At 41.3% G+C, this 27,207-nt stretch overlaps 1 long non-coding RNA gene across 1 annotated transcript in view; it reads right to left on the reverse strand.

The window, feature by feature from the left end:
• Positions 1 to 2,509: 2,509 nt before the first annotated feature.
• Positions 2,510 to 27,207, reverse strand: part of LOC133052521 (uncharacterized) — a 50,543-nt gene continuing 25,845 nt past the window's right edge. Inside the window, exons 2-4 of the long non-coding RNA XR_009692065.1 lie at positions 14,493 to 14,600; positions 13,900 to 14,036; positions 2,510 to 3,534 (exon numbers count right to left, since the gene is read on the reverse strand). This is a non-coding gene — a long non-coding RNA (uncharacterized LOC133052521). The remainder of the gene's footprint in view (positions 3,535 to 13,899; positions 14,037 to 14,492; positions 14,601 to 27,207) is intronic.

Here is a 27,207-nt window from a genome sequence, read left to right on the forward strand (position 1 = left end):
GTAAGAGGGTTCCCTTTTCTCCACACCATCTCCAGCATTTATTGCTTGTAGACTTTTGGATAGCAGCCATCCTGACTGGCGTGTGATGGTACCTCGTTGTGGTTTTGATTTGCATTTCTCTGATAATGAGTGATGTTGAGCATCTTTTCGTGTGTTTGTTAGCCATCTGTATGTCTTCTTTGGAGAAATGTCTGTTTAGTTCTTTGGCCCATTTTTTGATTGGGTCATTTATTTTTCTGGAATTGAGCTGCAGGAGTTGCTTGTATATTTTTGAGATTAATCCTTTGTCTGTTTCTTCATTTGCTATTATTTTCTCCCAATCTGAGGGCTGTCTTTTCACCTTACTTATAGTTTCCTTTGTAGTGCAAAAGCTTTTAAGTTTCATTAGGTCCCATTTGTTTAGTTTTGCTTTTATTTCCAATATTCTGGGAGGTGGGTCATAGAGGATCTTGCTTTGATTTATGTCGGAAAGTGTTTTGCCTATGTTCTCCTCTAGGAGTTTTATAGTTTCTGGTCTTACATTTAGATCTTTAATCCATTTTGAGTTTATTTTTGTGTATGGTGTTAGAAAGTGTTCTAGTTTCATGCTTTTACAAGTGGTTGACCAGTTTTCCCAGCACCACTTGTTAAAGAGGTTGTCTTTTTTCCATTGTATATCCTTGCCTCCTTTGTCAAAGATAAGGTGTCCATAGGTTCGTGGATTTATCTCTGGGCTTTCTATTCTGTTCCATTGATCTATATTTCTGTCTTTGTGCCAGTACCATACTGTCTTGATGACTGTGGCTTTGTAGTAGAGTCTGAAGTCAGGCAGGTTGATTCCTCCAGCTCCATTCTTCTTTCTCAAGATTACTTTGGCTATTCGAGGTTTTTTGTATTTCCATACAAATTGTGAAATTCTTTGGTCTAGTTCTGTGAAAAATACCGTTGGTAGCTTGATAGGGATTGCATTGAATCTATAGACTGCTTTGGGTAGAATAGCCATTTTGACAATATTAATTCTTCCAATCCATGAACACGGTATGTTTCTCCATCTGTTTGTGTCCTCTTTGATTTCTTTCATCAGTGTTTTATAGTTTTCTATGTATAGGTCCTTTGTTTCTTTAGGTAGATATACTCCTAAGTATTTTATTCTTTTTGTTGCAATGGTGAATGGTATTGTTTCCTTAATTTCTCTTTCTGTTTTTTCATTGTTAGTATATAGGAATGCAAGGGATTTCTGTGTGTTAATTTTATATCCTGCAACTTGTTTTAGATACTTCATATAAATGAAATCAGGCAGTATTTGTTCATTTGTACCTGGTTCATTTCACTTAGCATAATATCCTCAAGATTCATCTATTTGTAGCATGTAACAGGATTTCCTTCCTTTTAAGGCAGAGCAAAATTGCATTGTAGGTATATACCACATTTCCTTTATCCATTCATCTGTTCATTAATCTGTCAAATGCATTTTTATAAGGCTTGAGTTACAGAACACATTTTTTTGCACCATGGTGTTTCAGCACCATTTTCTTGAAAAGGCTATAATTTCTCCTTTGAAATATCTTTTCACTTTTTTCAAAGATCATGTGCCTATATTTATGTGAATTTATTTCTGGGCTCTCTATTCTGTTCTATTGAGCTATGGGTCTATTCTTTCATAAATATCACACTATCTTAATTACTGTAGCATTACAGTAAGTCTTGAAATCAGATAGTGTGGGCCCTCCAACTTTGTCTTTTTTCCAAAATTGTTTTGGTTGTCATGGTTTCTTTGCCTTCCCTGTGAATTTTAGAGATTAAATTTAATATTAATATCTTCAGATAAAGCTTTCTGCAATTAACTTGGTATTGCACTGAATCTAAAGATCAAATTGAAGAGAACTTAGATGTTAACAATATTGAATCTTCAGTCTATGAACATAGTATATCTCTCCATTTATTTAGGTCTTTGATTTCTTTTAACAGCATTTTGTAGTTGTCAGCATACTGACACTGGACATAATTTATTAGGTCTATACTTAAGTGTTTGCCTAATGGAAGTTATTGAGTTCTCTCAGTATAGTATACATTTGTTAATTCTTTCTCCCATCATCCATTGCCTCTTCATCTGGTAGCACCACTGTGATTTTACTTTGGGAAGATCATCACTGATGATCAGCAATGTGCTTTGTTTATGTGCTTTGAGTAAAGTTGATTCTATCCCTGGTTCCAAGAGCATACATGTAACACAGGTCTGGTCACTACTAGGCCATAATATATGATTAGGATATGGGCAGATAATTCAAGCAAAACATTTTGATCCAATCAGAGATAACACCAGGAATCTCGTTTGAGCAATAAAAATGTGTTCTTTATTTTCTGTTGGACTTGTCATGAAGTTGTAAATCAGGAGTTATTGGTAACTATATTGTCATAATAAGGTAAGAACCTATATGAAAATGAAAGGTTGTTGCTGAACCATGCAAAGACGCCAGGATTCTTGGCCTCCAGAGGAAAATTCAATCCAGGGCCAGAGACGAGGCTTGATCACTGAGTTTTTGTGTAATAAAGTTTTATTAAAGTATAAAGGAGACAGAGAAAGCTTCTGACATAAGCATCAGAAGGGGACAGAAAGAGTACCCCCTTGCTAGTGTTAGCAATGGAGTTATATACTCTCCAATTAGTTATTACAGTGAATCAAAAGAATGTCTGGAGGTTGTAAAGACGTCACTAGACCTACTCCCATAATTTACGTTTTAAGATAATAGGATTAGCCAGAAGGTTTTTTTCCCAGAGACTGTCCTCAAGCAGGATATATTATTGTTATATAATCCTAAGGAATGTGGGGGGGGGGTTGTCCTTTCTTCCTCCTTGAGAATTCCAGACCCCTCTCTCCTTGGGGACCCCTAGACTTCTTATCAACCTACCTAGGAACTGACTCTCTCATTCCCCCCTTTTCTTCTGGGAGAATTATGTTGTCAAAGGAAAAGGGCATCATTTTCATTCCATAACTACTTCCTGCTGTTTAGGGGCATGGTCCCTAAATTGGTAAGACAACATATTCTCCTAACCCTCATATTGAAGGTCTCTGATCCAGGGGCCCCACGTAATAGTTGGAGGAGGCTGTGGCACTCGTAGGAGCTTGGGCAGCCATTTGTAAATTAAAAGCTTTTAGACTGTCAGAAAACCCCATTATACAGTTACAGACGTAAGGCAAAATAGTCATTAAACCAAGTTAAAATCAAAATGAAAAGTCACATTATGTCCATAGTTACATCGGTCCATCTTAAGTTTGTTAGATGTCATCAGATGAAGAAGAGGCATCACATATGTTTGTTATTGAAGGTATTTGCAGACTTGGAGAAAGTCTTTTCCTTGAAGTGGAGATGTCCATCACAGGAAGCCTTCCACTGCTGAAGAGGTGAGTGTTCCACAGACCCAGCAGTTAGACTGATTGTGAAATGCTGCATAGGAGTGAGCCCAGGAGAGGAAGACATTGTCTTGAGGATCAAATGGCAGACTCGGGATTTTTGGAGTCAGCATAAGTAGGCTCACATAGATTATCAGGCCCATCTGAAAAGTACAAAGTCAGAGGAGAGAAAGTAAAGACATAAAATGAAGTCACTTAGTTCTGGTCAGGGTGCCACCTCTTAACTCGAGTGTGATATACCTACGAATCAATTCCTGGCACTTTGACAGCTGTGGGAGAAGAAAGAATAACCTGGTAAGGGCCTTTCCAGAGGGGCTCGAGGGGTGGGCACCCAGACCCCAATGTTTTTATGAGGACCTAGGTTCCTGGCTCAAATAGAGGCTTGCTTGACTCAGAGGCTGGGTCAGGAGTTGTCTCCTGGAGTTCTGTTAATGCCTGTTGAAAAGCTGAGAGCTGAGTTACATAATTAGTTAATTCCAAGGCTTCAGGGTCTATAATAGTGTCTGTGTGTAAGAAAGGCCTTCCATAAATATATTCAAAAGGGGGACAGTTCGAGCCCTCATTAAAGCAATGGGTAAGACTTTAATCCAATTGTCCTGCATCTTTTGTGCAGATGTCTTTTGATAATGTCATTAGCTTTTTCAACCTTTCCTGAGGATTGGGGTCTCCAGCAACAGTATAAGTGATATTCTATTCCTAGAGCTTTAGATATCCCCTGAGTTACAGCAGCTTTAAAGGCGGAGCCATTGTCACTCTGAAGGCTCCTTGGCAGCCCAAACCTGGGGATAATTTCATGGATTAAAATCTTTATAACCTCGTTAGCCTGTTCACTATGACAGGGAAAAGCCTCAATCCATCCAGTAAAAGTATCCACCCAAACTTGTAAGCAAGAATACCCATTAGCTTTTGGCATATGAGTAAAATCAATTTCCCAGTCCTCTCCAGGATAATTTCCACTTCGTTGTAATCAAGATTTTGCTAGCTTTTCAGTCTTTGGGTTATTTTTCTGACAAACCTCACACCTTTTGATAATGTTCTTTAAAGTTTTCATTTCATTTTTACCTTCAAACAAACTAGAAGCCATCTGGTAAGTACTCTCTGCACCCAAATGAAAACTCTGGTGTAAACCCTTAAGAATTTTCCATTGAGCACGTTCAGGAATTATTAATTGTCCATCCTCAGACTGTAACCATCCTTTATCAGTAATCTTTGCTCTGCTTTTCTCATATCTTTCTAATTCTTCCTCGTATATTGTGGTTTTTTCCTGTTCCACAGGACCTGTCCAGATCAAAGGTGTCTGTAGGGAGGAGGTTTTGTAAAGTGCCACTTTTCTGGCTTGACAGTCAGCCAGATGATCACCTTCAGCTACTTTACTCCCATCCCTGTTGTCTCCTTTGCAATGCATAACAGCTACTTCTTTAGGACAATATATAGCAGTTAAAAGTCTCTCGATCTCTCTGAAATGTTGAATAGGTTCTCCTGTTGCTGTTTCAAACTATCTTTCTTTCCATATTGCAGCATGAGGATGTAAAGTCAAATAAGCGTACTTAGAATCAGTGTAGATATTTACCCGCTACCCTTTGCTTAACTCTAGAGCTTGGGTCAGAGCCACAAGCTCTGCTAACTGAGCACTGGTTCCCTGGGGGAGAGATTTTGCTTCTAAAACCTGTTCAGCAGTCACCACGGCGTAACCTGCTTTATGCTTTCCATCCCGAACAAAAGAACTGCCATCAGTAAATATCTCCATGTCAGGATTGTCTAATGGGGTATCCATTAGATCTTCCAGAGCTGCATAGTTTAAAGTTAGGAATTGGGAACAATCGTGATCAGGTGTTTCATTTTCTTCCTCAGGAAGGAAAGTGGCAGGATTTAAATTTCCACAGACTTTAAGCTTAGCTGCTGGTCCTTCTAACAACAATGACTGATATTTAAGAAAGCTACTGTCTGTCATCCAAATATTAACCTTAGAATTTAAGATTCCACTCACATCATGAGAAGTCAGTATAGTAAGGTTTCGTCTATTAATTATTTTTAAAGCTTCAGGTGCTAATAAAACCGCTGCCCCAATTATTCTTAGGCAGTGGGGCCACCCACGTGAAATTAAATCTAATTCTCTGCTTAGATAAGCAATAGGTTGCTGGTGAGGCCCTCAGGGTTGTGTCAAAATTCCCAAAGCCACACCTTTTCTTTCAGTGACAAACAAATTAAATTCTGACCCTGTGGGCAAGCTCACAGCAGGAGCTTGCAGGAGAGTAGTCTGAAGAACCTTAAAAGCCTTTTGAGTATCTGGAGACCAAACCAGTTTGTCGGTTTGGGCCTGCTGAGTTTCAGCTATAAGTTGATATAAAGGCTGGGCAACTTCCCCCGTAACCCGGAATCCAATCACAGAGTAACCCACGATTCCCAAAAATCCTCTCAATTGTCTTAAAGTCATAGGTAGGGGATGATTTAGTATAGGTTTAATTCTCTCCAGGCCTATGGCCCTAGTCCTTTCTGATATGATTAGGCCCAGATATCTAACAGATTGTTGACGAAGTTGAGCCTTTTCTCTTGATGCCTTGTAACTTCAGCCTGCCAGAAAGTTTAAGAAATCTTCTGAGGCTCATGAGCAAGCTACCTCTGTCTCAGCACAGAGGAAAATATCATCATCATTTATATTGTAACACCACCGCTTTGGAGCTATTAAAGTTTTGTAGATTCCGTAACAAATTTTGTCCAAATAAGTGAGGACTGTCATGAAATCCCTGGGGCAAAACTGTCCAGGTTAACTGCGAAGCTGGCTGAGTAGGGTCTTCAAAGGCAAATAGAAACTGACTTTCCTCTGCCAAAGGCACTGAATAGAAGGCATCTTTCAAATCAATTACTGAGGAATATTTGGCTCGTTCAGGAATTTCAGACAATAGAGTATAAGGATTAGGCACCATGGGGTGTAAAGGAACTCCAGCCCCATTTATTATTCATAAATCTTGAACTAGTCTCCATTTACCATTTGATTTCTTTATACCCAAAATAGGAGTGTTGCATGGACTGTTACAGGGAATTAATAGTCCCTGCTCCTTTAAATTCTCAATGATGGATTTTAACCTTTCCTTAACCTCAGGTTTCAGTGGATACTGCTTCTTATGTGGAAATAAGTGTGGGTCTTTGAGCTTGACAACTACAGGAATAGCATTTTGTGCTCAACCCACAGATTTTCCATCAGTGCATTCTCTAGGATTTACATTTTGTTCAATTAAAGGGAGAGAAAGTGAAGACTCCATATTCATGAAAACAGAGGCATGGAACTTGCTCAGTATATCCCTCCCCAAAAGGGGTGAGGGAGACTGGCACGATCAGAAACTCATGTGAAAATAGCACTGAATCCCAGTCAAAACTGACAGAAACACTGAAGTAATATGTTTTTGCTCGTCCAGACAGTCCCATTAGGGAAGCGAATCGGGAACAAAGTGGGCCAGGGGCTTCATTAAGCATGGAGTATGTTGCTCCAGTATCTAAGAGGAAATTGATGGATTGGTCCCCCCATAGTTATCAATACCCAGGGTTCCTCAGGGTAATTAGGATGGGAGTTTGTGTGGGGACTCCGGGGCACCTTCAGTCCTGATTGTCTTGAGAGTCTAAACCCTGAAACCTATGCCTCTGGGGGCAGTCTCTCTTCCAGTGTGGTCCTTTGCAGACCAGACATGGAGTCGGGGGCAGTTTAGATGCCTGAGGGCAATCCCGCTTGAGGTGCCCCTCCTTTCCACAGTAATAGCAAGCCCATTCCTTTTCACCTGGGTCCCTCTGGGAATTTTCCCCAGGCTGTTTAGGAACGGTTTTCATAGCCATTGCGAGGGCTTCCGCCTTTTCCTTTGTCCTTCTCTGCCATTCTTTCTTTTCCTCATATTCCCTACCATAAAAGACTACCTGAGCCAGTTGTAACAGAGTATCTAAAGACTGATTTGGTCCATACGCCCATTTTAATAGCTTACAGCGGATATCTGGGGCTGACTGAGTGAGAGATCTGTCCTTTAAGATGACTTTTCCCTCTTCACTTTCGGGGTCAATCTCAGTGAATCTGCGAAGGGCTTCTCTCAGTCCTAGGAGTTTACCAGGAGCTTCCTTCTCCTCCTGTTCTATGTCTGCCAATTCGCCATAGTTTAAAGGCTTAGCACATGCCTGTCTGAGTCCTTCAAGGATACATCTGACAAAATGACTCTGATCCCATCTTCCTTTAGCTGTGTTGTAGTCCCAGTCTAGTTCTGTAGTTGGGACTGCCTGATTCCCAGTTGGGAGGGCAGTTATCTCGTCCTCCCTCTTCCCTACTGATTCATTACCAAACCATTCATCTCCATAAGCAACAGCTTTTCCCAAAACTCGATTCTTTGATTTGGGAGTCAGCGTTTGTCCCAAGATATACATCACATCCTTCCAAGTAAGGTCATAAAGCAGAGTAACACCTTTAAAAGCTCTAATATATTTTTCTGGGTCCTCTAAATAGTCTCCCAGGTCCCCCTTGATTTTTTGTATTTCTTGATAAGAAAAAGGCTTATTAACTCTCATAGACTGATTATTTCTCCCGGTGGGTGCTTCATGAAGAGGCAACAGCTTGTGTGGCTGTTCCTCAGTCTCTCTGGCTGCTCTGCACATATGATCCCAGGGATAGATTGGAGAAACCTGCTTTTCTTTACCTCTTGGTCTCCTGTCCTCCATCTCATCTAGCAAAGTAGGAGGACAGGAGGGAGCTGAAGGAGTCACACCCAAATCTATACCCTTAGGACATAAGTCTGGCATATTTCGCAGAGAGAAAAATGGCAACACATATGCTGCTGCTGCTGCTGCTGCTGAGTCACTTCAGTCATGTCTGACTCTGTGTGACCCCATAGACGGCAGCCCACCAGGCTCCCCCATCCCTGGGATTCTCCAGGCAAGAATGCTGGAGTGGGTTGCCATTTCCTTCTCCAAGAACACATATGCTACTTCTACCCGTTTTCCTTGTTTTCTACAGAATCAGTCTAATTGTAAAACAGTATCATACTTAAGAGACCCTCCAACCGGCCACCATTCACCATCCTCCAATGGATACCGTGGCCATGCAGTATCACATAGGAAGACCAGGTTTGTCTTCCTTAAGCCCTGGAGATCAAATCTATCCCAGTTTTTCAGGATACAGTTCAAAGGAGTGAGGCTGGAATTATTAGCTCCCATCTGTAAGAGAGGAAAAAAAGCAACCAGCGCTGTTTTTCTACCGGAGGCATCCCTCCCTGCTCTAGATGGGGGTGTAGACAGGCTTTACAGCAAAGCTTTTCTTTCTTGGTCGGACTTAGTCCGTCCCTTACCGACACAGGCGACCTACTCGTCCTTCCCGGTTCTACCACCGAGATGGGGTGGGGATGCACCAGGGTTGGACCTGATGGCATCCCTGACTGCGTCCAGCTCTTCACCATTAAAACCTTGCTTGCCTCTGATGCCACCCAGGGTGCAATCAGAGTAACCTTCTGGAATGCCTCCCAGGCTAAACTGCTGGGGGAAACATTCATCACCTGAGTGCCTGTGCACGACCCTGAATATATTCCTGATCACAATAAGACCGATTCGAACATAAAACTGAAATGTTCCTTCCAAGCATCACCACACAAGTATAAGAGCCTCCTCTGGTCCACTAAGAGCCAGCGTTACCAAAGGGGAAAAATTCATTATAGTTTCAATCTGAGTAACCTTTAACCTCAGAGATGCTCTTGGAGCTAGAGCTCCATCTAGCTTCCAAACATTCCATGCCTAGCGATGCTAGGCGCTTCCTGACTACCAATCCAAGTTTGGGACCTAAGTAACAGTACACAGTAACAGCATAGATCACAAGTGCCTTGAAAGTCTATGATCTGACAGATTAGGTTAGTACTTCTAATTTCCAAGGAGTTAGGAAATGGTCAAAGAGACTGAAAAGTTTGACCGAGAAAGGAGAGTTCGGTCCACACGCTTTGCCCATTTCTGGTCGGTCCCCAAAGGAGACATTGGGTGCCTCTTGGCATTGGCAGGTCGGTATAAACCCCCGACAGGTTTCTGCCATAAGCTGTATGAGGTTGCCATGGAACCACAGAGAAGGGCTCCTCACTTGCTTTGCGCAGGACGTGTCATTCATTCACACAAGCACACCGTAGAGTTACTAGAGTACAGCAGAAAACGTGTTCGCTAGGAGAACAAAGAACTAGAGCTCCAAGCAGCCTTACCTTGTCCTGAAGAATCCCGGACGAGCCCCCAAGATGAAAGATTGTTGCTGAACCATGCAAAGACACCGAGATTCTTGGCCTCCAGAGGAGAAGAATTCAATCTGGGGCCAGAGACTTGATCACTCAGAGCTTTTGTGTAATAAAGTTTTATTAAAGTATAAAGGAGACAGAGAAAGCTTCTGACATAGGCATCAGAAGGGGGCAGAAAGAGTACCCCCTTGCTAGTGTTAGCAATGGAGTTATATACTCTCCAATTAGTTATTACAGTGAATCAAAAGAATGTCTGGAGGTTGTAAAGACCTCACTAGACCTACTCCCATAATTTATGTTTTAAGATAATAGGATTAGCCAGAAGGTTTTTTCCCAGAGACTGTCCTCAAGCAGGATATATTATTGTTATATAATCCTAAGGAATGTGGGGGGGGGGGGAGTTTGTCCTTTCTTCCTCCTTGAGAATTCCAGACCCCTCTCTTCTTGGGACACCCGTCTCTTCTTGGGGACCCCTAGACTTCTTATCAACCTGCCTAGGAATTGATGCTTTCAAAAATACATATAATAGTGAGGAAAGCACAACTGAGAAATGGAGAGAGTTCTTGTCTTGATGATATTCTGAGGTCTTGGATTTGGTCATATTATCTAAAACTAGATCTGTCCCCGGACAACTCTGTTAGTGAGCCAGCAAACTGCCCTTTTTATAAAGCCGATTTAGATTGAAATTCTCACCAATTGCAAATATAAGTCTTAACTGAAATATCAGTCAAGAATTATTTCTTTTAGTATGGAGGTATCCTGACTGCAAGTCAGCCTGGCCTACATCGATAAATGAAAGGCAAGTGGGTCAGAAACTCAGAGACTAAGCCAGGTTGAATTTGAAACTTTCCCTGATCAATTTAGAAATGCTGTTCAGTTGAAAATATATAACGGAAAAACACCATAACTTGAAGTACCCCAAAGAAGTACCATGTTTTTCATTTTGGTATATCCTGGCTTCAACTCAGTTCAGTTCATTCGCTCAGTCATATCCGACTCTTTGCAACTCCATGAACCACAGCATGCCAGGCCTCCCTGTCCATCACCAACTGCCGGAGTCTACCCAAACCCATGTCCACTGAGTCAGTGATACCATCCACCCACCTCATCCTCTGTCGTCCCCTTCTCTTCCTGCTCTCAATCTTTCCCAGCATCAGGGTCTTTTCAAATGAGTCAGCTCTTCACATCAGATGGCCAAAGTATTGGAGTTTCAGCTTCAGCATCAGTCCTTCCAATGAACACCCCAGGACTGATCTCCTTTAGGATGGACTGGTTGGGTCTCCTTGCAGTCCAAGGGACTCAAGAATCTTCTCCAACATCACAGTTCAAAAGCATCAATTGTTCAGCGCTCAGCTTTCTTCATAGTCCAACTCTCACATCCATACGTGACTACTGAAAAAACCATAGCTTTGACTAGTTGGACCTTTGATAGCAAAGTAATGTCGCTGCTGTTTTTTTTTTTTTTTAATCAATTTATTTATTTTAATTGGGGGCTAGTTACAATATTGTAGTGGTTTTTGCCATACATTGACATCAATCAGCCATGGGTGTACATATGCTGTCTAGGTTGGTCATAGCTTTTCTTCCAAGGAGTAAGTGTATTTTAATTTTATGGTGGCAGTCAGCATCTGCAGTGATTTTGAGCCAAGAAAAGAAAGACTGTCACTGTTTCCACTGTTTCCCCATCTATTTGCCATGAAGCGATGGGACCAGACACCATGATCTTAGTTTTTTGAATGTTGATTTTTAAGCCAGCTTTTTCACTCTCCTCTTTCAGCTTCATCAAGAAATCTTTTGTTCCTCTTTGCTTTCTGCCATAAGGGTGGTGTCATCTGCATATCTGAGGTTATTGATATTTCTCCCAGAAATCTTGATTCGAGCTTGTGCTTCATCCAGCTCAGCATTTCCCATGATATTCCCTGCATATAAGTTAAATAAGCAGGGTGACAATGTACAGCCTTGACATACTCCTTTCCCAATTTTGAAGCACTCTGTTGGTCCATGTCCAGTTCTAACCATTGCTTCTTGACCTGCATACAGATTTCTCAGGAGGCAGGTCAGGAGGTCTGGTATTCCCATCTGTTTAAGAATTTTCCATAGTTTGTTGTGATCCACACAGTCAAAGGCATTTGGGAGCCAAAACTCAGAGAGAGTAACATTTCCCTCCATTGACTTGAGTCATCACTCCAAGAGGGCAGGAACATATCCCAGTGCTCTTTCCCCCTTTCTTTGTCTTCTTTCTGCTTGACTTTGGACGTGGTGCAGTCACAGAAGAGGGCAGTTTTGGGTGGGGGAATAAAAAGAAGAGATTTGGGAGCTAAAAAATACTTTGGAGATAATAGAGAGAGAGAGGAATTTGGAAGAGTCACCCCCATAAGTTGTTTATGAACTCCTGAGCGAGTGTGACACACTTATGCATGTATTTGACAGTAATTTATATACCAAAGATTTTAAGAACTGAGCTAACAGGTAGATCTTCACTCAGGTGTCAGGCTGACCACAGGATGGTGTATATGCTGGACAGGTGCAATTAGTACTGCAAAACCTGAAAATTGAACTGACATAGGAACCCACAGCTCACCAAAGACTAAAGCAAAAATATCAGCATTTTCCTAGGATGTAAACAAAACTGAGACTTTCATGATGTAATATTCAATATGCCCAGGATGCAAACCAAAAAATACTTGGCATAAAAATGAGCAGGATAATCTCAACTTGCTAAATGACAGTCAATAGATAGTAACAATGAGAGGATAGAGATTTGATGAGAACTTTAAAGCAGCTATTATAAAAAAGTCTCTGTTGGACAATTGTCAATACTATTTAAACAAATATTAAAATAGAAAGCATCAGCAAGGAAATAAAAGATACAAAGAAGAACCAAATATAAATTTTAGAACTGAAATAATCAGTCAGGAAAAAATCTCCAGATGGACTCAGTGGTAAAATAGAGATGACGTAGGAAAGAATAAGTGAACTTGAAGATAGGGCACTAGAAATTATTCAATCTGAACAGAGAGAAAACAGATTGAAAAAAAGATGAACAGAGCCTTGGGAACCTGTGGGTCAATAACAAAAATTCTAAAAATCAAATCAATGTAATCCAAGAAGGAGAGCAGGAAGAGTGCTGTATTGAAAAACTAATGACTGAAAATACCCCAAGTTTTAGGGAAAAAACATAAATCTACAGATTCAAGAAAATGAGCAAACCCCATACAGGATATACACAAAGGAATCCATGCCTAGCTATATCATAATCAAATGCTGAAAGCTAAACAGAAAGAAAAGGTCTTGAAATCAGCCAGGGACAAATAATATATTAGGGGAAAACAGCTTTCATTTCAAAAGCCACAGGATCAAGAAAGAAGTACATACTATTTTCCAAGTACTGAAAGAAAAGAATTGTCAATCCAGAATTCTAAATCCAGCAAAAATATCATTCATAATGAAGGTTAAATAAATGCATTCTCAGATGAAGAAAAACTAAAAGAATTTGAAACCAGAAACCTGCTCTAAAAGAATTACTAAAAAAGTTTCTTAGGACAGAAAAGAAATGATACCAGGAAAAAAGTTACATCATTGGGAATAAAAAAAAGTCAAGAGAAATGGTAAATATCTGGGTAAATATAGTAGACTTGTCTCCTCTTGAGTTCTTTATAGCATATTTGGTTGAAAGCAAAAAATATAATGATCTTTGATAGAATTTTCAATGCACATAGATGTAATATATGATACTTATAGCATAACTATGTGGAAGGTAAAGGTATTTATATGGCAATAGGGTGTCTACATTTCAGTTGAATAGTAAGATATTGATCTGAAATAGATATATTAATTCTAAATAATTTCTGAAAAGTATACATGTGTTATTCCCTAGAGCAACCACTAAAGATAATGTATAAAGAGAAATACTCAAAAACACTATAAATAAGTTATAATGGAATACCAGAAAAATGTTCAAAATAAAAGAAACATAAAATACTATTTTATAGTATTAAATCCAAACATCTCAATAATCACACTAAATGTAAATAAGCTAAACACACCAATTAAAAGAGATTATCAAGTTGGATTAAAGAAAACATGACTCAAATATATTCTGTCCATAAGAGCTAAACAATTAAAATGTTCCTCAGTGAGTGAATGGATAAATGGTAATACATTCATACAATGAAATATTACTTAATATAAAATAACAACTATTGATACAATAGAAAAGCTTGACCGATTCTCAAAGGCATTATGCTAAGTGAAAGAAGTCAATGATTTACATACCAGTTTACATACCAGTTCCTGCAATGCAGGAGATGTAGGTTCGATCCCTGGGTCAGGAAGATCCCCTGGAGAAGGAAATGGCAAACCACTCCAATATTCTTGCCTGGAAAATCCCATGGACAGAGGAGCCTGGTAGGCTACAGTCCATGGGGTAGCAAAGAGTTGGACACGACTGAGCAACTTCATTCATTCAAAAATAAAAGTACATAGGTGAGGTGTCCCAAGCAAGGAGGGGCCAAGTTTCCTCCCCATCTCAGAACCCAGTGGAAAGCCTCTAGGGACCAACGAGGGTGTCATCCCCAAGATTCAGCCAAAGCCCCCCTGCCCCCCACTCAGGCCCCAGTGACTCCAACTGAACCGAATGAATTCTAATGAGTGGGGATTGGTGTGTCCAGCCAAAGCAACTGGGTGGTAAGGGTCAGGCTGCACCGGACACCAAGAGGCAGACCAGCGAGGACAGCTCTCGGTGTCCCCCCAGGAGAGACAGACAAACCAGACCATTGCCAGCCCCGTCCTGAGAGCCTCAGCCCACAGGTCCGGGTGCCTGCCGCCGGCGACCCTTGTAGTGGGGCGAGGGAAAGTCCCACACTCACTGGTGAAGAGTTGCTGGATTTGAGGAAAGCCAAGGCCACCGAGGAGGATGCTGACTACGATTCAGGTGACAGCCACAGTGATGACCAGCGCCATGATGCGAAGGGGGCCTGGAGGCAGGACAGACATGAGCGAGGCCACCTCTGAGGGCAGTGAGCTCCCGGACGACCCCAGGCCTCTTCATGAGCGGATCTCCCCATCCACTGGGGAGGAAGGGATGGGAGAACAGAAGGGTGGAGACCTGCGGCCACCCACCAGGCACGAGATGGGGACCAGCTCCTGGCGGATGAAGGAGGAAAGGCCGCTGCAACTAGAAGGCTCTCGGCTTGGTTCTCCCTGGGGGTGTGGAGGGCCTTTGGAGCCCCTGCTGGAGAGGGCTTCGCCCCCCTCCTGTGCTGACGGAGGAGCCGCCTAAACCCTGAGGTCCCCATGCATTTGAGTCCCCGCCACCCTGCCCTCCTTTCTCCTGCAATGATGGAGGAGAAGTCTCCTACCCCTTTAGAAGACCAGGCAGCCCTCCCTTCCCCTGCTGTGAGCTGGGCACCCAGCTCCCCACCCTGCCCGGGGTTCTTCAAATAGCTCACTCTGTCTCACTCTTGGTCCTCTATTGTCAACATTCCCCGTCTTCCTAAGGCAGGGGAGGAAAGGCCTCTTTGGGAATCACTTCCCCGCCGGCCGCTGGCCTCTGTCCGCTCCCTTCCCCTCTTCAAAGGCCCCTGCAGAGTCGCATATGCTGACTCCTTCCTCCTCGCATAGACTTCCCTCCTGGTCTCTCTGTCTCCTGATCTCCTCCACTCTTCCCGGGCCTCCATCAGCCCCGCAGGACAGCCTGTCGCCAAGGCCCCCAGTGCAGGACCTTCTTGGGGTCAGCGCCCCGGGGTTACCTGTGGGCACTCCTTGTCTCTCAACTTCTCAGCTGGCCATGCCAGGCTGAAGCCCTCCTGCAGAAACCCTTTTGGGCTGGCATCCTGGAAGCCCATAAGACGCTCCTCACCCTTCTTGTCCTCCAAGACTCTGCCCTGAAGAGCTGGGCTTGTCCTGGTTCCTGTCCCACATGGCTTTCTCAACTCCTTCCATGGACTCTTCCTGGATCATGTCATCCATTCTCATTGTCCTTAACGTATAGCTCTGGCTCTGTCCTCTCTTCTGAGCCATATCTATATAGCCAACTGCTACTTTACTATTGCTATTTGGATATTTCACAGGTGTCTTGAACTAAATATCTTCTCTTTTCTACCCCAAATAAGCCAACTCTATTCTTCCAATATTTTGTCTTTCAGCAAACGATCCTTCCATTCATACAGTCTGGCAAGTGAAAATATTGCAGAATGACATTGGGGAATCCCCAAATCCTGTGTCCAACCTAGTAGTAAGTGACCAAAATACCTGAAATATGACTGCTTTCCCCATCTCCACAATTTACCATTTCTAATCTAACCCTGATAACTCAGTTGGTAAAGAATCCGCCTGCAATGCAGGAGACCCGGGTTCGATTCCTGGGTCGGGAAGATCCACTGGAGAAGGCATAGGCTACCCACTCCAGTATTTTTGGGCTTCCCTGGTGGCTCAGCTGGTAAAGAATCTTCCTGCAACGTGGGAGACCTGGGTTCAATCCCTGGGTTGGTAAGATCCCCTGGAGAAGGGATAGGTTACCTACCCACTCCAGTATTCTGGCCTGGAGAACTCCATGGAACTCCATGGACCGTAGAGTTCATGGGGTCGCAAAGAGTCCCACACGACTGAGTGACTTGCACTTTCACTTTCTTCTCGCTCTAACTCAGTCACCATCATTTCTCACATGGTGATTTTAGTAGTCTCTAAACTGGTCTCCTTGTTTTCTTTATTAGTTCAGTTCAGTCGCTCAGTCGTGTCTGACTCATTGTGACCCCATGAATCGCAGCACGCCAGGCCTCCCTGCCCATCACAAACTGCCGGAGTTTGATCAAACTCATGTCCATCGAGTCAGTGATGCCATCCAGCCATCTCATCCTCTGTCGCCCCCTTCTCCTCCTGTCCCCAATCCCTCCCAGCATCAGGGTCTTTTCCAATGAGTCAACACTTCGCATGAGGTGGCCAAAGTATTGGAGTTTCAGCTTCAGCATCAGTCCTTCCAATGAACACCCAGGACTGATCTCCTTTAGGATGGACTGGTTGGATCTCCTTGCAGTCCAAGGGACTCTCAAGAGACTTCTCCAACACCACAGTTCAAAACCATCAATTTCTCTGTGCTCAGCTTTCTTCACAGTCCAACTCTCACATCCATACATGACCACTGGAAAAACCATAGCCTTGACCAGACAGACCTTTGTTGGCAAAGTAATGTCTCTGCTTTTTAATATGCTATCTAGGTTGGTCATAACTTTCCTTCCAAGGAGTAAGTGTCTTTTAATTTCATGGCTGCAGTCACCAACTGCAGTGATTTTGGAGCCCAAAAAAATAAAGTCTGACACTGTTTCCACTGTCTCCCCATCTATTTCCCATGAGGTGATGGGACCAGACACCATGATCTTAGTTTTCTGAATGTTAAGCTTTAAGCCAACTTTTTCACTCTCCTCTTTCACTTTCATCAAGAGGTTTTTCAGTTCCTCTTCACTTTCTGCCATAAGGGTGCTGTCATCTGTATATCTGAGGTTATTGATATTTCTCCCAGAAATCTTGATTCCAGCTTGTGCTTCTTCCAGCCCAGCATTTCTCATGATGTACTCTGCATATAAGTTAAATAAGCAGGGTAACAATATACAGCCTTGATGTACTTCTTTTCCTACTTGGAACCAGTCTGTTGTTCCATGTCCAGTTCTAACTGTTGCTTCCTGACCTGCATACAGGTTTCTCAAGAGGCAGGTCAGGTGGTCTGCTATTCCCATCTCTTTCAGAATTTTCCACAGTTTATTGTGATCCACACAGTCGAAGGCCTTGGCATAGCCAATAAAGCAGAGGTAGATGTTTTTCTGGAACTTTCTTGCTTTTTTGATGATCCAGTGGATATTGGCAATTTGATCTCTGGTTCCTCTGCCTTTTCTAAAACCAGCTTGAACATCTGGAAGTTCTCGGTTCATGTATTGCTGAAGCCTGGCTTGGAGAATTTTGAGCATTACTTTACTAGCATGTGAGATGACTGAAACTGTGCGGTTGTTTGAGCATTCTTTGGGATTGCCTTTCTTAGGGATTGGAATGAGAACTGACCTTTTCCAGTCCTGTGGCCACTGCTGAGTTTTCCAAATTTGCTGGCATATTGAGTGCAGCACTTTCACAGCATCATCTTTTAGGATTTGAAATAGCTCAACTGGAATTCTATCACATCCACTAGCTTTATTCGTGGTGATGCTTTCTAAGGCCCACCCGACTTCACATTCCAGGATGTCTGGCTCTAGGTGAGTGATCACACCATTGTGATTATCTGGGTCATGAAGATCTTTTTTGTACAGTTCTTCTGTGTATTCTTGCCACCTCTTCTTAATATCTTCTGCTTCTGTTAGGTCCATACCATTTCTGTCCTTTATTGAGCCCATTTTTGCATGAAATGTTCCCTTGGTATTTCTAATTTTCTTGAAGAGGTCTCTAGTCTTTCCCATTCTGTTGTTTTCCTCTATTTCTTTGCATTGATTGCTGAGGAAGGCATTCTTATCTCTCCTTGCTGTTCTTTGAAACTCTGCATTCAAATGGGAATATCTTTCCTTTTCTCCTTTGCTTTTCACTTCTCTTCGTTTCACAGCTATTTTTAAGGCCTCCTCAGACAACCATTTTGCCTTTTTGCATTTCTTTTCCATGGGGATGTTCTTGATCCCTGTCTCCTGTACAATGTCACGAACCTCCGTCCATAGTTCATCAGGCTCTCTGTCTATCAGATCTAGTCCCTTAAATCTATTTCTCACTTCCACTGTATAGTCATAAGGGATTTGATTTAGGTCATACCTGAATGGTCTAGTGGTTTTCCCTACTTTCTTCAGTTTAAGTCTGAATTTAGCAATAAGGAGTTCATGATCTGAGCCACAGTCAGCTCCCAGTCTTGTTTTTGCTGACTATATAGAGCTTCTCCATCTTTGGCTGCAAAGAATATAATCAATCTGATTTCAGCATTGACCATCTGGTGATGTCCATGTGTAGAGTCTTCTCTTGTGTGTTCTCTTTATAAATCCGTTATATTCTAGTCTCCATACTAAAGCCAGAATAGTCACTCTATACAATACAAATGTGACTTTCCCTCCCTCTCTTACCACATACATACACATGCCAGTATCACTTAAGACCTTTCAGTGGTTCCCCACTACCCTTAAAATAAAGTCCAGTCTTTAACATAGCTTATGAACCCTACAAGATCTATCCCATATTTACCATTTTGATCTCACTTTTTGGTACTCTTGCTTGGTTTTTACCTTCTAGCCACACTGTCTTTCTTTCAATTATTCAGTATTTCTAGATGCTAATAACTCTGGGCCTCTTCATATGCTGTTCCCATTGCCCTGAATATCTCTCTGCTCCTTTCACATACAAATGCTTACCTCATTTTTATCTACCTTTTAGCTTTCAGTGTAAACATCCCATTCATAGGTAAATTTTTGCAAATTATTCAGCTCACACAAGATCAGCTGTATAAGCTCTTACAGTTCTCTGTAATTTTTCTTCATAAATGCTATACTATAAGGCTACTATTATGTAACTATTTCATAAATATCCCCCTTCATATTTGAAAGCTCAGCTAAAATAGGGACCATATCTGTTGTTTGCTCATAATGAAAGCTTTATTGCCTTATATGTGCCTGACACAGAGTAGGAGCTCATTTTATTCATTTGTGTACTGAATCTATCCTATCTCAATATTGATTAGAGTGAAAAAACTCACTACATTATTATTCCAGTTGAAATAATAAAATTAAATAAATAAATAATAAATAAGTAATTATTTATTTATAATTTATAATAACTATAATAATTTCTAAGTTATAATAAATAATAATTATTTATTCAGTTTAAATAATAAAATTAAACTTTGCTAAGAAAATAAGGAAAAATAGAACAGATAATAATAAGTGATATATAGATTATAAATTTCAAAGTCTTTACATAAAATCTAGCCTAGAGTGACTTGGCTCATCCAGTTTGAAAGGTATCACAATTTCCTATTTCTTTCCCTTGCTTCAACAAAGTATCTTAGAAAATTATCCAAAAAAATAAAAAATAAAAACATCATCCAAAAGCCACTCTTTTCAATTATTTAACAGTGTAATTTTCTCCTCTCCCACTTTTGGTCCTTTTTTTTTTTTTTCTCTAAGGGAAAGGGCTGTTTTGGAAGCTCTGGCAAAGAAACACAGACTGTTAATTTGCTAAGTATTTGCTAAGGGATTTCTCCAGCCAGAAAAATAGGACATTAGAAGTGGATACTATATAGATTAACATAATAGAATCACAAGTAGACAGGCCAGTATCTTACTCAGCATGGTTTTTCCTCTCCCTGCTGAAGGATACTAGAGTCATTCTGTTGCAGTTGTCAAAGTTTTTTTTCTCTCTCTCTTGAAATAAGATTTATAGGAATTTTCTTCTAACTACATTTTAGAAGGTTGGAGGTAGAATAATTTTCTCCTAAATTCAGAGCACATACAATAAAGGTAACTAACACTGTGCTCAGTTGTGTCCGACTCTTTGCGACCCCATGGACTGAAGCCCACCAGGCTCCTCTGTCCATGGAAATTTCCTGGCAAGAAAACTGGAGTGGGTTGCCATTTCCTCCTCCAGGGGATCTTCCTGAACCAGGCATTGAACCTGTTTCTCTTCCATCTCCTGCATTGGCAGGTGAATTCTTTATCACTAGCACCATCTGAGAAGCCCCAGTAAAGGTAAGGGGAGAAGAAATTCTGCTACACTAGGGGAAGTCCCATCTGATAACAAGCTCATTCAGTCCAGAAGTAAAGTTCAGTGGAGTCTGTAGGAATCCTCACATTTCAGTCCAGACCATTTCATTCAATGTGGCAGTGCTGAGATATCCCTGGAAATATCTTTCTTTGCCTGTTCAGAAAGCTTACAGGCTTATATGAAAGGTACCAGTATAGCCAAGCCACAAGTATAAAGTTTTTTCAAAGAACCAGATCTTGTGTGTTGTCTTTCTGGTGGAAGTTTCCCAAAGCTACTGTATTGGCCAGAAGAAAGTAATCATTCAGTAGGCATTTCAGTCTGTTAATGGGAGTAATACAGGAGTCTACCATTAGGAGATCCACAAATTATTGGCCAGGAAACCAAACAACCTTTTTGCTCTGATAAGACATTTATTGGAATGACTGCCCAGATACACAATGGAGCATGATGAAGTTCCCAGAGGTTGCATGTGACTTCTACGTTTATAGGAGTTCTTCTTTCTGAGTATAAGGGCTTTAGGGGACTGGAATACAGCTCCCCTTTTCTTTTCTAAGTTTGAAATCAATTGAAAGATGGCGAAGTCACGCACATGAAGATCAAAATGTCATCTTTATTACTGATAAAGCAAATGTTGGAGAACGTGGCTTCCTTAATGTTGCACAATCCACTTACAGGCAATACTATACAACCTTATGTGAATGACTGTCCATATAAAATGTAAAGAATAAAGAAGTGGGGGGGGGGAGTAGGCTTCTTGTAGGCAGTGGCAACCAAGGGAACAGGAGAACGAAGCAGCTCAGTTACACATGATCAGTTCAGGCTCTCAGTGAAGTGAGTCACCAGAATTAGTAGATGAGGGAATAAACAGGTTCCTGGAGAGTGTAGGGAAAAATCTTTCCTCATGGAAACCATAGGAGAGTGGAAAAGTTGGTCTTTACCTTTTAGAATATCAGTTTTTCACCTGCAAAATCAAATGTTCTAAAAGTCAATGCTTATAGGTAATTAGATATTTCCAAACTTTGCATCAGTATTTTTATTGATGAGTGTTCATTTTTAACATGATGCTACTAGCAACTTTATGGTACCTTTGCAAACGAGTCTTTATAATTTGTTGGTGTTTCTCACGGTGAACATGCTGTGGAAGATGCAACTATAGAAGTCTATGATTCAATTAATGTCTATAATTACTGATTTGAATTGCCTAAAGCCCATCTAGAAATGAACAAAATAAAAGGAAAACATAGGAAGAACACAAAAGTGGTCCAAGATATCTGTAGGGACAATGGATAACATAAAAGCAGTGGGCATCCAAAACTATAGAAGTTTCATATCTAATGGACCCTTGGAATTACAGAATCTGTAGAAGATAATTGGCATCATTTGTTTCAAATCATTTGACACTAGGGTTCATAGAAGGGAAGCAACTTGCCAAAAATCACAACAGCAAATGTAAGCACAGGGACAGAAGTGGGTTTAAAATTCAAGTCTTTTGATCCCACTACAAGATATCCCACCTTTATCCTTTGACCATCCCTCACATATGCTGATTAATATGGGGGAAATGCTTGGGCCATATGCTACATTGACATGTGATTTAATTTAAAAAGATCAGAATTTATAAACTACCATTTTGCCCCCATCCTTTCTGTCAAAGACAATGATTTTTACACTGGGCATATTAAAATTTTGGAAAGGAACATTTCAAGCCCAATATAGGTGATGAAACAGAGGAAGTATGTAGTTCATGCAATAGGTCAAGTCTCCTAACCAGATAATTCATAATTATACTGAGAAAAGTTATGGATGAGACCTTTTTTGGTGATCTTTAAAGACTTATGGAAAATGGAAGAGGAATTCTAAAAGGTGGTCAACATCACTAATCATCAGAGAAATGCATATCTAAACTATAATAAGCTCTCACCTCACACATGTTAGGATAGATATTATCTAAAGATAACAAGTGCTTAGAGAATGTGGAAAAACTGGAACACTTGTACACTGTTTATGGGAATGTAAAATGATATAGTTGCTATGGAAAACATATGGGGGGGTCCTCAAAGCTTACAAATAAAACCATCATATGATTACCACTCTGGGTATATATACAAAAGGATTGAAATCAGGATCATGAAGATGTATCTGCACTTATATCTTCATTACAGTATTATTCGCAATATCCAGGATGTGGAAACAACCTAAATGTCCATTAGCAGATGAATAGACAAGGAAACTGTCGTATATACACACATTGGAATACTCAGTTAGTCAGTTCTGTCACTCAGTCGTGTCCGACTCATTGTGACCCCATGAATCGCAGCACGCCAGGCCTCCCTGCCCATCACAAACTGCCGGAGTTTACTCAAACTCATGCCCATAGAGTCGGTGATGCCATCCAGCCATCTCATCCTCTGTCGCCCCCTTCTCCTCCTGTCCCCAATCCCTCCCAGCATCAGGGTCTTTTCCAATGAGTCAACACTTCGCATGAGGTGGCCAAAGTATTGGAGTTTCAGCTTCAGCATCAGTCCTTCCAATGAACACCCAGGACTGATCTCCTTTAGGATGGACTGGTTGGATCTCCTTGCAGTCCAAGGGACTCTCAAGAGACTTCTCCAACACCACAGTTCAAAACCATCAATTTCTCTGTGCTCAGCTTTCTTCACAGTCCAACTCACATCCATACATGACCACTGGAAAAACCATAGCCTTGACCAGACAGACCTTTGTTGGCAAAGTAATGTCTCTGCTTTTTAATATGCTATCTAGGTTGGTCATAACTTTCCTTCCAAGGAGTAAGTGTCTTTTAATTTCATGGCTGCAGTCACCAACTGCAGTGATTTTGGAGCCCAAAAAAATAAAGTCTGACACTGTTTCCACTGTCTCCCCATCTATTTCCCATGAGGTGATGGGACCAGACACCATGATCTTAGTTTTCTGAATGTTAAGCTTTAAGCCAACTTTTTCACTCTCCTCTTTCACTTTCATCAAGAGGTTTTTCAGTTCCTCTTCACTTTCTGCCATAAGGGTGCTGTCATCTGTATATCTGAGGTTATTGATATTTCTCCCAGAAATCTTGATTCCAGCTTGTGCTTCTTCCAGCCCAGCATTTCTCATGATGTACTCTGCATATAAGTTAAATAAGCAGGGTAACAATATACAGCCTTTTCCTACTTGGAACCAGTCTGTTGTTCCATGTCCAGTTCTAACTGTTGCTTCCTGACCTGCATACAGGTTTCTCAAGAGGCAGGTCAGGTGGTCTGGTATTCCCATCTCTTTCAGAATTTTCCAGTTTATTGTGATCTACACAGTCGAAGGCTTTGGCATAGCCAATAAAGCAGAGGTAGATGTTTTTCTGGGACTCTCTTGCTTTTTTGATGATCCAGTGGATATTGGCAATTTGATCTCTGGTTCCTCTGCCTTTTCTAAAACCAGCTTGAACATCTGGAAGTTCTCGGTTCATGTATTGCTGAAGCCTGGCTTGGAGAATTTTGAGCATTACTTTACTAGCATGTGAGATGACTGAAACTGTGCGGTTGTTTGAGCATTCTTTGGGATTGCCTTTCTTAGGGGTTGGAATGAGAACTGACCTTTTCCAGTCCTGTGGTCACTGCTGAGTTTTCCAAATTTGCTGGCATATTGAGTGCAGCACTTTCACAGCATCATCTTTTAGGATTTGAAATGGCTCAACTGGAATTCCATCACATCCACTAGCTTTGTTCGTGGTGATGCTTTCTAAGGCCCACCCGACTTCACATTCCAGGATGTCTGGCTCTAGGTGAGTGATCACACCATGTGATTATCTGGGTCGTGAAGATCTTTTTTGTACAGTTCTTCTGTGTATTCTTGCCACCTCTTCTTAATATCTTCTGCTTCTGTTAGGTCCATACCATTTCTGTCCTTTATCGAACCCATCTTTGCATGAAATGTTCCCTTGGTATCTCTAACTTTCTTGAAAAGATCTCTAGTCTTTCCCATTCTGTTGTTTTCCTCTATGTCTTTGCACTGATCGCTGAGGAAGGCATTCTTATCTCTCCTGGCTATTCTTTGGAACTCTGCATTCAAATGCTGTGCCATGTGGGGCCACCCAAGATGGTCAGGTCATGGTGGAGAGGTCTGACAGAATGTGGTCCACTGGGGAAGGAAATGCAAACCGCTTCAGTATTCTTGCTTTGAGAACCCCATGAACAGTATGAGAAGGTGAAATGATAGGATACTGAAAGAGGAACTCCCCAGGTCAGTAGATGCCCAATATGCTACTGGAGATCAGTGGAAAAATAACTCCAGAAAGAATGAAGGGATGGAGCCAAAGCAAAAACAATACCCAGTTGTGGATGTGACTGGTGACAGAAGCAAGGTCCAATGCTGTAAAAAGCAATATTGCATAGGTACCTGGAATGTTAGGTCCATGAATCAAGGCAAATTGGAAGTGGTCAAACAGGAGATGGCAAGAGTGAATGTCAACATTGTAGGAATCAGCGAACTATAATGGACTGGAATGAGTGAATTTAACTCAGATGACCATTATATCTACTACTGTGGGCAGGAATCCTTTAGAAGAAATGGAGTAGCCATCATAGTTAACAAAAGATTCCGAAATGCAGTACTTGGATGCAATCTCAAAAACGACAGAATGGTCTCTGTTCATTTCCAAGGCAAACCATTCAATATCACGGTAATCCAAGCCTATGCCCCAACCAGTAACGCTGAAACTGAAGTTGAACGGTTCTATGAAGACCTACAAGACCTTTTAGAACTAACACCCAAAAAAGATGTCCTTTTCATTATAGGGGACTGGAATGCAAAAGTAGGAAGTCAAGAAACACCTTGAGTAACCGGCAAATTTGGCCTTGGAGTACGTAGTGAAGCAGCGCTAAAGCTAATAGAGTTTTGCCAAGAGAATGCACTGGTCATAGCAAACCCTCTTCCAACAACACAAGAGAAGACTCTACACATGGACATCACCAGATGGTCAACACCGAAATCAGACTGATTATATTCTTTGCAGCCAAAGATGGAGAAGCTCTATATAGTCAGCAAAAACAAGACTGGGAGCTGACTGTGGCTCAGATCATGAACTCCTTATTGCTAAATTCAGACTTAAACTGAAGAAAGTAGGGAAAACCACTAGACCATTCAGGTATGACCTAAATCAAATCCCTTATGACTATACGGTGGAAGTGAGAAATAGATTTAAGGGACTAGATCTGATAGACAGAGAGCCTGATGAACTATGGACGGAGGTTCGTGACATTGTACAGGAGACAGGGATCAAGACCATCCCCATGGAAAAGAAATGCAAAAAGGCAAAGTGGTTGTCTGAGGAGGCCTTCCAAACAAATATTGGAATACTATTCAGCCTTAAATAGAAGGAAATCTTGCCATATGCGACAACATAGATATACCTGAAGGATATCGTGCTAAGTGAAATAAGCCAGTCACAGAAGGATAAATACTGCATGATTCCACTTACATGAGGTATTTAAAATAATCAAGTTCACTGAATCCGAGAGTGGAGTGGTGTTTGCCAGGGGCTGAAGAGAGGGGGAAATGGGGAGATGGTGTTCAATGGCTGTAAAGTTTCTATGCTACAAGATAGATAAGTTCTAGAGATCTGCTGTACAACATAGTGCCTAGAGTTAACAGTCCTGTGTTACACACTTCAAAATTTTGTTGAGTGTAGATCTCATGTTAAGTGTTCTCATCTTGATTTCTTTTAATGGGCAAAAGATCTGAAAAGACTCCTCATCAAGGATATACAGATGGCAAATGAGCATATGAAAAGGTGCTCCTCATCACATGTCATCAGGGAAATGCAAATCAAAACTGCAATGAGCTACTACTACACACCTATGAGAATGATGAAAATTCAGTGAAGATGAGGCACAACAGGAGCTCTCATTCATTGCTAGAGAGAATGCAAAATGGTACAGTCACTTTGCAAGACAGTTTGTCAGGTTCTTACAAAACTAAACACATTCTTACCATATGATCCAGCAATTATGCTCCTTGGTATTTACCCAAAGGAGGTGAAAACTCAGGTCCACACAAAAACTGCACACAAATGCTTAGAGCAGTTTTATTCATAATTGCCCAAACTTGGAAGCGACCAAGATGCTGTTGGTAGGCAAATGGAGAAATAAACTGTGGTCCATCTGGACAATGGAATAATATTCACTGCTAAAAAGAAATGATCTATCAAGCTATGAAAAGACATGCAAGAAGCTTAAAGCCTAAATGCACATAACTAAGTGAAAGAAACCAACCTGAAAGGGCTACTATACACTGTAGGATTCTGGTTCTAAGGCATTCTGGAAAAGACAAAGCTATGGAGACAGTAAAGGCATCAGTGGTTGCCAGGGGTTTAGGAAGGGGAGGGAAGGATGAATATGTAGCACACAGGGCATTCTTAGGGCAGTGAGACTACTCTGTATGACACTATGACAGACATATGTCATAGGGCTTGTGTTCAAACCCATCAAATGTACAACACAAGAGTGGACACTAATGTAAACTATGGACCTTAGTAAGAACATATCAATACTGGCTCATGAATTGTAACAAATGTTCCACTCTGGTGAAGGGTGTTGATAATGGGGAGGTTATGTGAGTGTAGGGTCAGGGGCTATATAGGAAAAATATATCTCTATAATTAATGCTCAATTTTGCTATGAAACTAAAACTGCCTTTAAAAATAAAACCTATTCAAAATAGAGGCTAGGAAATATACTCCTTAGTTTCAACAGAATAAGGGGAAATTTCAGAACTTATAAAACGTGATCTCAATGTAAAGTTTAGTCAGGGCTTTAGAACTGATTACCAAATAGATGACAACAAAGGTTCATCTAGCCAAAGCTATGGTTTTTCCAACAGTCA

This window comes from Dama dama, chromosome X, assembly GCF_033118175.1.
Source record: "Dama dama isolate Ldn47 chromosome X, ASM3311817v1, whole genome shotgun sequence".
NCBI lineage: Eukaryota > Metazoa > Chordata > Mammalia > Artiodactyla > Cervidae > Dama > Dama dama.